Below are 12,435 nucleotides of genomic sequence, written 5' to 3' on the forward strand. Positions count from 1 at the left end.
ATCCAGTATCTACACGATGATATAATCGCCGTATTGATTTTATGGTTTTAGTGCTGTTTATGCGACGGAGAATCTTTGATAAAAACCTTAAAGATGTTTTTAATAAAACCAGTTTTGGATGTAGTATAACCAGATTGTTCCCTGTGATGATAATGCGAGCACGGTGGTTCGTCGTCGGTTAATTTGAATAAGATATTAAGTAGACGGGTGAGGCTGCGGGCTGCGTCCACGCAGTTTTCCATGTTGGTCCTCGCGGCCCCCACTCTTGCGCACTACACGAGGCGAGGCTCGCCGGTGTCATACTCGTAGTGTCTCTGTCTCGCTCGCGACCGCGTGTACGATCGATCATTACACCATCGATTTCCACCGATACATTTTACGTATTTTTCTGAATGAAAAGTCCTTGTAAAATTGTACTGACAATAACCTACGCGTGCTGGAATGTTAGTGCCATCATTATCGTAGTTTGGTGTTCTTTTAACCATTAGCGTGTGAATTATTCTCATTGTTTTCAGTGTTGTGACTGAAAGTTTGTTGTAAAACTGTTTTGTTGTGTTTTGTGAAGTTCACGTGTTTTTTTTCTGTCCGAGGTTTGTAACTGTTTAATTATACATGCTATTATGTGCTACAAAGATTATGATCGTTATTTTTTTCGTGTGCGCGATGTTATCAGGCCATGTTTTAGTTGTAATGATAGGAATTATGTATTTATGCGATTATGCGATGAGTGATGGCATCCGATTTGTCATGGCTGAAGCTAATTGCAGCTGCATAATATAATACAATAATAGTAGATATATAAGGTGCAGTGCCGCATTTGGGGAAGATTTTCCGTTGCTATTTATGGTACAGCTAACGTTTAGTAGGTCCGATAGTCCTTGTACGGGTTACTTTTTAAAGAATAGTGTATTGTGTTGTTTGTAAGGGATCTTGAAATATATGTCACGTATAAAGTCGATAAAACTTACTTACACGTGGCTGCTCTACATAGAGGGATAAAAAGAAGCCTTGCTAACCTATTTAAGCTATTCTCAACCAGCCTACTGAACTCCTTTGAAACTATTTTTACTGCCCGTAGGCATTTCGTATAACATTGAACAACTTATAGAACTATAATAAACTAAAACTTGTGAATTACACGGCAAATACCGGGAATTAAAATGACGAAACAGACCAAGTACTTATGCTAAATAATTATCTCATTTTCCGCTTATATTTTATCAAATTTTCGTAGTAAACCTTCTATATGTATATTTTGTTCGGAAAACTCGACATAGGTGTCAATGGTATGTTGAATACACAATGTAAAATGTTCAATGACGCATGTAGGTGTCTCGGTTATGTGGAAACATTACCATAATGCCTTCACACTGTACATGTGATTATGGAAATGCATGTTTCCTGAAGCGTTTAATGGAATTGCTTGTGTTTAGAATTAATACGGCTGTTTATTTATCACCTATTTGATTTGATTATTTGTTATCTTAGTTTGTTGTTAATTTAGGAACTTATAATACAACTGACGTAACGTGGGTTGGAATTTTTTGGCTTTCTGCTGTAAATAGAGATTGAGCTTAAATTTATTATACAGCTAAGTTAATAATTTTCTTACCGTATAGGAGTATAATTCAATTTCTGTGATGTTTCATACCAAGCAGTAGAATAAAAACTTAAATAGGAGTAGAAATCGTTTAAAAATTTGTAAAGGAAAATAAGAAAAAAGTATTCGAACTATGTCAATAATTGAATACGTACTTTTTCACTTGTTACAACGATTCGTATAAATTAATGACTACTTAATAGAGCAGAAATTATTACACGTACTGGTTTCATATAAATATATTTTCATAAATCTATACTAATATTATAAAGCTGAAGAGTTTGTTTGTTTGTTTGTTTGTTTGTTTGAACGCGCTAATCTCAGGAACTATTGGTCCGATTTGAAAAATTCTTTCAGTGTTAGATAACCCATTTATCGAGGAAGGTTATAGGCTATATATTATCACGCTATAACCAATAGGAGCAGAATACCCGTAAAAAATGTTACAAAAACGGGGAAACTTTTGACCCATTCTCTCTTATGTGACGCAAGCGAAGTTGCGCGGGTCAGCTAGTTAATTATAAAATCTAAGCACAATTAAGGGTTTCGTCAGTACTTTGAGCCTTTGAGCGGATATGGCGACGCGGGCGCAGAAAACATACCAAACTAACCGATCAGCTGTAACCGTAGACGAGTATTGTCTATGGGTAATTTTGTTCTAACGTCATTGACAACGTAGTTTTATTGGTTTTGTGAACTTTGTTCATTGTTTGTAAATATCATGTCTTTTTAAACGTTTTGATTTGTTAAAGTTATTAAATAGTCTGACGATAGTTATAGTTTTTATTTTACCATATTTTGCATTTATTTGGTGGTAGGAACCTCCAAAATCCTAATAACTAGAGGTATATTTTTAATTTTTAGAAGACTTATATAGATTTTTTGCAACCGTATCGTCGCTAAAACTTTATATCCATCATGTGTCTACGAAACTCTACAATCAATATATTTTTAGCAAAGATCAAACATGCTTCAATACTTTTGCATTATTGATACATTCATATTCGTACAATTTTGATAACACTAGCAATAGCATTTAACGCCGTCTCTATACAACCGTCCATAAACTAAATGACTGTATTTATCATGCTTGTAAAACGAGGGTAGTCGTATAATTACCCGCGGACCCGTGTCCAATACACTTTACGTGTTAAGTGGACAATGTTGCACTAAGTAATGATGGCTTGTTAGCCCTTTGTAACCTCGTAATTGTTTCTTATAAGGGCTATTATAACCCCTCCGTGTGTTAATCACTTACTCGCTACAAGTTTGTTTTACTTGTTAATTTTATCTTCATTTGACTTTGTAGTCGCTACATTGATGTTTATTACGCCCATTTTTTTAAGAAAATAATGTATTATTTATTGGTATAACAAAGGCATAGTTTTAATAATAAAAATATACACTAATTATTGTTCTGTAGCGTGGTTCCCGACAGTCTATACTATCAAGTAACGTGGTTTTGGCATTTGAAACGTAAGTACTTGAAAAATAATGTCAACGGCGCCTGCCCGAGGCGTTGATTAGATTTTCAAACAAAATTTCTCGGTAGCTAGCCGGTTGTCGAGAGTAGATTCTCAAAAGTCGTTAAAGTTCCAAAGTGATATTTATTCAAACATAAATCGTGAGCTCGCAAAACAATATTCTTGTATCAGTCCATATAAGAATATAGTCATATAAATGAGCCATTACAATAATATTATATTAACAACCACGCGTATTATATTTACATGTTATTACAGTTATTACAAGAGAATTATTATTACAGTCTCGGCATAATTATTACTCATACGGTTGCTGACAAAAAACTGAACAAAACATTGGCAGAGGCGTTTGTGTGTTAGATTGTAGAATAATAACAGTTTATTTGTCAGTTGCGCCTACGCACCCATTGTCGATCACATAGATTTTATTGTTACTTTGTTACATTAAAATGCTATTCCCAGATCAATGATCTTTGACATTAGGTGTGAATTCAAGAGCTTCGATCGAAAACCGCTTTGGCAATTCATTTCTTTTTGTAATTTAGTTTTGTGGGGCGGATGATATATGAACATTTGAATTTTAATACGTATTTCTGGGATGCAAATTTTAATACCTGCCTGGAACTAATATGCTTTAGAGACTGGTCATTTAATTTATATATTTAAAGCTTAGAAAGAAATACTAATAACAAAATATGCGCCACGACTCTGCCATCAAAAGCTTTGTAAAATGGATTTAAACACCACGTTCAACGTTCCTAAATTTTGAAATCCTGGTAATTTTCTTGATTTTTACATTTAACTTTAGTTCCTTCACCTTTAGTTATTTCCATACTTATGTAGTTCATCTCATTCCTAGAGGAGACCTCGTGCCCAGCAAGGGGACATTTACGGGTACATTAATTTAATTATGTTGCCATCGCGAACTAAACTGTGAAATACAAACAATAATAACCAATTGTATTTTGACCACAACAATATCGGTAGTCGTGTACAAGAATTTGACACGAGACAACGTGCGGTCTTACGTACGTAACTAAGGCTAATAATCGTAAAAACTCGGACAGGATTTATGTTAGTCACATCCGTGCATGATAAGCAATCGTTTTCTAAGAAACTATGTCATACTAAGCTATGTTTCTTGTTTATTTAGCTGCTTGGAGGAAATAAGTTCTTATAAACGCATTAGCTTGCTAGTTGCTACGTACGAGTTCAACTGAGTAATTAGAACCGAGATTTTGAATGCATGTACTGTAGAGATATTATTTTGTAATAAGTCAGATACTGGTGGGAAACTTAGAGATTAATGGTTATTATATCACAGATGGACGGCCTACGTGATTGGACAATGTTTCAAACTCGTGGTGGTCCGCTGCCGAGAAACTTTTGACAACGATCCCAATTTTGGGAAAATTGTTATGACAGTAGGCTGTCTTTTAAGGTTTTGAGGTAGAACGGTTAAACAAACTGTTAATTGATAGAGTACTGTAAAAGGAAAAGCTGTATACATTAACGGTAGGTTATTTTGGATAGAACTAGTTCTATACAAACTACAACTATGAACTATAGTTGCCCATTAAAGTGTCATTGACTGAGGACGTTTTCCATCACAATGTGTTCAGCTACAATGATTGTTAATTATCACTTCTGAACAAATACGCACGGCTATTATCTGTGCGCAGTTCTTCGCATTTTTCTAATTGTTTCGGCAAACTTGAAATTCCGTTACTCGGTTTATGAATACTGAAACAAAATATTGAGATAGATAAAAGCTCTATTTATTCAGCTCTGATTCATACTCATTCCCGGTATTATTCATTACATATATCTGATTAACTAGTACAGTTGCTTACCGACGTAAATGTATAAGCATAAGCACTGTCGTAGACAGCGCAAAATATGAACCGATATTTCGTTTAAACTTGAAAAACCTATAGGGACAGATTGGATTAGATTACATGGAAAGAATGGTGGGGTTTTTTAAAGTTTATTTTTAGTGCAACGCTAGACCTGATAAATATTTTACATTAACTTCTAACAAGCCGATCAACTTGGACTATCGCGGTAAGAATCACACGAACACATTCAAGTTTTTGTAGCAGCTACTGCAATTGAAATTCCGTTAACCGTTTCACGTATCCTAAATGCTATGATCGGCAAGCCGGTTGCCCGAGGCGGGTGTTTGAACGCATTCCCGACGCGGTAGACCCGAGCTGATTATTTACTAGCAACACCCTACCATTGCTCAAGTACTACTCGTTACATTGAGCGAATTATGAGTCGACTGATGTATTACAGGTCGTTTTATTAATTCGACAGCAAATCGTTCCGCTGCCTGAATGGACGGGTTTTAAAATGTATTTTTCTTCGATATTGATATGTATCACTTTACTGGTTTTCTATGTCTTCATGTTTTTTATTACCTTAGATTACTCTTATTAATGAATATGAGTCCTAAAAGTATACCAGATTTACTTTTTATGGCGTGATTGAAATGTAATTAAATATTGTATTAATTAGAAACATACCAACTTCAATTGCTTATGATTTATAGTACGATTAAAATCAATTAGCTACCTGTATTTAAATTAATTAAGAATCCAATATCGGATCTCTTATCAAATTATGTAAATTGACAGATCTAATCATTGTAAAAAATAAACTTGAACACATACATTACTTACGTGTTATTAATTAGCATTTTAGCCAATTGCGATGTTGACATTTTCGCAAAAAATATCTCAAATAAACGCTAGAAGGAGTGTCTATTATATCTATTTTTGCTTCGTGACGCTTAACCACAAGAATTTCGTTTATAAATAATGACCAAGTATTCTTTGTCTTACTCTGTGTTTTGTTCCGTAAATTACCGTTCTTAGCGAATAAGTACACAAATACTATAATCGTATCTAAATATTTGAAGATCTGTGAACTTGTTTGTTGAAAATTCTGTTGTGGAACGAAGGTAGGAAGCTCAGGCATGAGAAATCAATTTTCACGTTACTTAAAAAGGCTTCTATTTGTACAAACACTTACAAGTAGAATGGTATGCGTGATTTTGTTTTGTTTAACATTCTTTGAATTATATCGGGTAATTATTAATAATAAATAATAAATATTTAATATTTATTATTATTTATTCACTACAATGGGACCGAAAATGCCAACAAAAATATCATCAAGATTACGTGACATATTCCTATTATTACAGCCAAGCACAATAACATACGATAACTACTTTCAGAAACATGAAAACGCAGACTAGCTTGTTTAGAATTTTATTAGCCGCGACAGACATTCATATCCGTTCCTCGCGAGTTATTGCCTCTTTTGTTGAAGAGATTATGGTAACTCGTTTACAGGAATGCATTTCCCTCAGTCGTAGGTCGCGGTATAACGGTGCAAGGGCGGAAGGCTGTTTACTCGAGGAAGCTAAGTCAGCCTACATCACCATCCTACGTACATTTATACAAATAAATGGCACGTTGACATCTAGGATCGAAGGCTGAACATTCTGCGTTATCCGCGTGGGAAGTTCTATGAAGTGAATATAGAGCAACGATTTTCTTGAAAGTGTAAATATATCGCCGAGAGTTTTCTTAGGAACGGTCTTGTAAATAAATAAGTTGAATAGAATCTAAATAACAAAAGCGAAGTGACTGTTGCTCGGTGTATGTATCGTTGAATTTGAGATTACTTGGCTCTATTTCATACATACACTTTGTAGGATTATTGCGGCATACTATACTTAGACACAGAATAAAGTTAAACTTACCTTAAACAGGCTTTATTAATCACCTCACTAGAGGTTTTAGCAAAATCTCAACCCACATACAGGAAAAATCACATTTATATCCGATTCTAAGATTAGCATAGACATTCCATCACGTTGATCTTAGCATTATCTTAATACCTGAGTAGTTTTCCTGGTGACACAGTGACTAAAAGACCTTCAAAGGATGGCCACTGTGACCGCGCCAGCCTTGCCTCAGTTTTTGCCAGTCGGCTACTCAAGCGGCACCGGGTCATCTATAACATAATGTTCTTAAATATGTATTATATCACTTCTTAGAAACGTTTTTGTGGTCATTAGTGTCTTGTGAACATACATACTGTGTTAGAATTCGTTTTTGAGACGTTTTTTACGGCATTGAGCGGTGTATTATACCAACAGGCAAGTTAAAATTCAACACATAAAGTAATATCAATATTATTTCAATAACTAAGTTTCCTGCTGTCAAGTATTGCGTGTTGGCAGTTCACATTATGTTAATTTAATTACCATACGATTTTATTAGGATTATAAAGTTATAAAACGTTGATGGTCATATTTGTAAATAGGGGAAAAGTCACACACGCATTAGCAAAGTTGTGCAAGGAGTTTGCGTCATGAACTCTCGAGGTATTTCATGGTTTTATGTTCAAGGGGATTGTTGATGGCATGAATCACTATACTAGTACCTTGCAAATATCCCATGAGCTGTGTATCACAGAAACAATGAGCAAACATCCAATTTCAAAGTGTCGTTTGAAGTGAATCATTGTCAAATAGTCAGTGAGTTTCCCTGAACCGGGGTAACAGACGTATGTGCAAACATCCGGACACAGAAACAATATCTGTAGGCTTTGCAAATGTTTGTGATGGTGACACAGTGTTTAATTAGAATGTGCATCTTGTGGGACGTAACGATTGTTGTTCTTAAGTCTTCTTCTTGTTTATTTTCTTCCGTTTGCTGTAATTTCTTAGCTGCTATCTGTGTTTTCAAAGCGCGCTATGAATTTATGTGTAACTTTTCGTACTCATATGAAATGTTCACACTTTGTATACAGTACATATATGAAAGAATTTAGTAGTCTACTAAACGTTGTATAAAGGATCCTTGTAGGATTAAAATACAAGCAAATTATCTTATAATTCTTCTAAATCTGGTAACTAAGCTACATTATGTTATTGTATGCTACGCTGAAGAGAGCAAAAGCTTTGTTATATACCCTATTAAAAAGAGATGGTTCTAGGTTTACTTAAATATTCGTAAAAACCACTTTGCCCCTTAGGTAACAAACAAAACATCTTACGCAATAAAATTTATTTGGGGAAGTCCCATCATCTATACTAATATTATAAAGCTGAAGAGTTTGTTTGTTTGTTTGTTTGTTTGAACGCGCTAATCTCAGAAACTACTGATCCGATTTGAAAAATTCTTTCAGTGTTAGATAGCCCATTCACCGAGGAAGGTTATAGGCTATATATCATCACGCTACGACCAGTAGGAGCAGAGTAGCAGTAAAAAAATGTTCCAAAAACGGGGAAAAATTTGACCCAGTCTCTCTTATGCGACGCAAGCGAAGTTGCGCGGGTCAGCTAGTCATATAATAATTCCTGAGCCCACACAGTCCAATAGCATTGATGAATGAGACATTCGAAGCTTGGGGAACGAATGACATTGAGCCTGGTTAATTCACATTATTTCTATATTCGTAACACGTCACACGGCAGAACATGCAATGTCGGTGTCGAGGCTGGCCCGCGACTTTGACCCTAGAAACACCCACGAAACTGCGAATCGTGAAGGCCTATGTCGTCAAGTGATGGATGGAATAGTAAATTGGGCGGCACATGATTTACCTTGTGATTGTGTTATAATACCATAAGAGGGTTAAGTGTAGCTTTCTTTGTTGATAGTTAATCTGTTAGGACGTTCTAAGTAGTAGCCCGTATTATAGAGTAAGTACTTGGAAAATGGTATTACTGTAGATGATAATAATATTTCTATATTGTTACACTGCATTGTTTGCTTGTATATTCTTGAAACGGACCACCACAATAAGAACAAGTATTGTGTCTTACTTTAATAAGTAATTATCGTATGTATGCAATTTTCAACTATGAAAAAGATTTGTTTTCATAAATATTTGATGGTTGCTGAAATTTAACCCAGGACACTACGTTAAAGAATACTATAGTTTATTAAGTAGTGACCATTTTAACCATTAGGCTACGCAACAGTCATTTAGATACTATTGTTTACAAAGTAAATGTGACATATTGAAGATAGACCTAAAACAAAAAACCATGCAGGTTCGGATGTGAAATGAGGTTAATGAGTTAATGTGGGTTTTACCTGTAACCAGTAATAAACCGACCTTGGTGACGTCATAGAGTCAATGTTACTGTTTTAACGTTAACTGGAATTTGTAATTACTCTACAGTCCTAGGGTTCCATACTAAGTTACCACTTAGTTTAAAGTTGTGGTTTTGCATTTGTAGTTGTTGGTTATGTTATGGTTTCTTTATTACCGTATTTATGGCTATACTGAGACTTACAATTATTAGTATGTAGGTTTAGTTAGGTACTAGCTAACCGTTATTGTGGTGATAATGACATTTAGTCCAGGGATACTATAAGAGTCGTTGCTGTTAATAGAAAATGTCTATTTTTGTATTAGTTTTGAGTAGCATCGTACAATTAATCAACCTAGACCAACATTAGATAATTTATTTACTTAGATCACTGTTTATTACCATTTTTCTACATATTTTTTGTCTCGAAATCGGTATTTTTTCGAGAACATTCTCGCCTTTATAAATTGTACAAATTTACATACACATTTGTAAGAAGGTTGATGTAACCAGACCTATTCTAACGACATCCAATATCTGGTTGCGTATTTTTAGATAACAATTTTCGAGAGGCCTCTTTCTTATATCAACAGCTACTTTGCATAATACAAAATGTTTAGCAATGGCTCTTTTTGAGTAACGTTCTCCTTAGAAAAACAGACAGCAAGAGTAATATAGATATGTACAGCGATGAGCAAAGACTGACGAACATTTTTGTCATGACTTACTTCTAAGATTAATCATAATCATATTAGAGTAACGTACGGCTAGTTCAAATATTTATTTTATAAATGAACGTGTTTGAAAGTGTGTAGCTAACTGTGCTCATGACAGTACCACAATATTACTACAATCGACTAATAAGACTGTGACGAACAGATCAATAAACTGCGTAGCATTCATAAAAAGTGACATTTAAGGACGTGTGAAACAAACACACGTATTGTTATATAGAGTTTCAAACATTGATTTTATTTATATGGGAACGCGTATCGTTTCACTTTTATTGAAAAGGTTACTCAGTACAAATTAGTCTATAGAATTAACTCTTTAACATAACAAAGAATTGCCGCGACATTCATCAACTTACATCTAACTAAATGCCTCGTTAAGATCAGCTTAAGCAATTATGAAATCTAATTGGAAAAACGTGTGTAGCCAACTAACCTGTATCACTTAACATCTGCATAAAACAGTGTCGAACTAGTTACACTAATGCCAAACTATGTTTTTCCCACGCACAAATATGTCAAACATCCATCATAAGTTGATCTTCAAATTTGACAAGCGCATAAACATTAGTCGGGTCTTTTAAGGCTGGTTGGACAGTATATTAATAGAGATGACACGACTAGGCTCGTCAAAACGTTTCGTTTACATAACGATGTGATGTAAGTTTGGCATGTGTGTGGCGGCTTTTACTCAAGCGTAACGAAACGCGGGAACTGCGTGTGCGCATACCAGATCGCTAATTAAATAAGCTTGTAAAGTTTGCTAGCTTTTGTTTCGCTGCTCATAGAACTTTCTCTCGTTTTGTTTGGATATAAGTAGTAACTTCTTATGATGTTTGTTGAATCATATGAATATTCCCAAGGTTTTCCCGTCATGTTTTCGACCACATTCTTATTTATTTAAGTTGAACGTAATAAGTTATTTATCCGTTAAAACCCGTTGCTACAAAACTTGAATGGATTCTTATATTATGTTAACTATTTACCTACCTACAGAGATACTTGTTCAATAAATGCCTTGTGCCAACACAAAGCCAGTTTGCCCGCGTTTATTATAAAACTGAATTAATTGATTTAAAACTTAGTTATAGCAGCCGGTATAACCCGCTCTCGACTCTATTTATTTGACATAATTGCCAATATAAATGATACTACGGATTAAAATTAATATTCTTGTTAATGATTTTGATATAAATATCTATTAATCTGCTTATATAAGTGTGTCATGTTGTCATAATAGTTAACCGTGTGAAGTAATTGGAACATCATAGTAAATAGTTGTGTAATAAAAATGATTAATTGTCATAAAGGAAAGACATCGATTATACTAACATCTCATTGACATGGAAATTACGCCGCGCAGACTTACTTATCTATAAATACTATCTCTGAATACATTAATTTGATAATTTAGTATAATTTGTTTTGTGTTAAACGATCTGTATAAATACAAACGCGATTTTTAAATGAAATAATTATTGGTTATGTTATTACTGAAAAACATAGGACCCATTTAATTCTCATGTCAAAATTAAGTAGCTTATGGAAATACTCCAACACGATAGGAAGTTTTGTTGTGAATCTGTTATTACTGCATGAATAAACTCTTTAATCAATGTTAATAAAACTCTTCCGTTACTGACTGAGTGACTGACTGACTGATGGACAACACTCAACCGAAATGTTATATAAAGCAGGTATTTCTAACGTTTTATCTCATAAAGGTAACCGTTGATTATCACGCAATGAATATAAATATTAATACTCCGATGTCCATTTCTTTACTGTTGACAAATATCTTTACGACTGTTTTGTTCACGTTAACATGTCTCTTTTTATAAATTATTATCTAATAAAACAGCTTTATTATTTGTCAGAACGAATAAAAATATCCGCTATTTTTTGCTTTAACAAGAAATATATGACAAGTTTTTGTGGAGTTTACTTGATAATTTAATGAACCTTGATGAAATATTCAATAAAATCGGGTTCTTTTTAAAAATACAGGCTCTAATTTTGTACGAACCAGTCACTAATTTGCATATTGCGAATGAGCAAAAATCGCGTAACGCTAATATTCACTTGCAAAGATCTTTATCATATTACGGTAATAACGTTTAGAGAAGATTGCGCTTCGCTTATGATTGTATCGGCTTTTAAGAATAGCTAATTGAATATTTATTTCGACATTTTTCCTCGCACAAACATCAATAAATACTGATTCTTCAAACCTTACTGTACGATGAAGAACTCATGAATTATTTATCTTCATCGAATCCGATATCGAGTTTGGTGAGGTTTCGCAAATCGATGAGCTTCGTACAAATACTATGTAACAATTACTTGCCGTTTGAGTTATTGAGAGAAAGTAGGAATCATTGTTTATGGCTTTATGGATGCTAACCGAACAAGTTATTTCATGAATTAAACAATGCGCTTGTCTCATAACTTAAGTAAGTAGATGAATGCCTATTACGCACAGTAGTCCTAGTTCCTACT

The 12,435-nt window shown here is 34.2% G+C and overlaps 1 protein-coding gene across 1 annotated transcript in view; it reads left to right on the plus strand.

Moving 5' to 3' along the window:
• Nucleotides 1–302: 302 nt before the first annotated feature.
• Nucleotides 303–12,435, plus strand: part of chas (chascon) — a 119,853-nt gene continuing 107,720 nt past the window's right edge. The window contains exon 1 of the mRNA XM_076121793.1: nucleotides 303–590. The gene's annotated coding sequence lies outside the window, so the exon portion shown is untranslated. The remainder of the gene's footprint in view (nucleotides 591–12,435) is intronic.

This window comes from Anticarsia gemmatalis, chromosome 13 (assembly GCF_050436995.1).
Source record: "Anticarsia gemmatalis isolate Benzon Research Colony breed Stoneville strain chromosome 13, ilAntGemm2 primary, whole genome shotgun sequence".
In the NCBI taxonomy this organism is placed as follows: Eukaryota; Metazoa; Arthropoda; class Insecta; order Lepidoptera; family Erebidae; genus Anticarsia; species Anticarsia gemmatalis.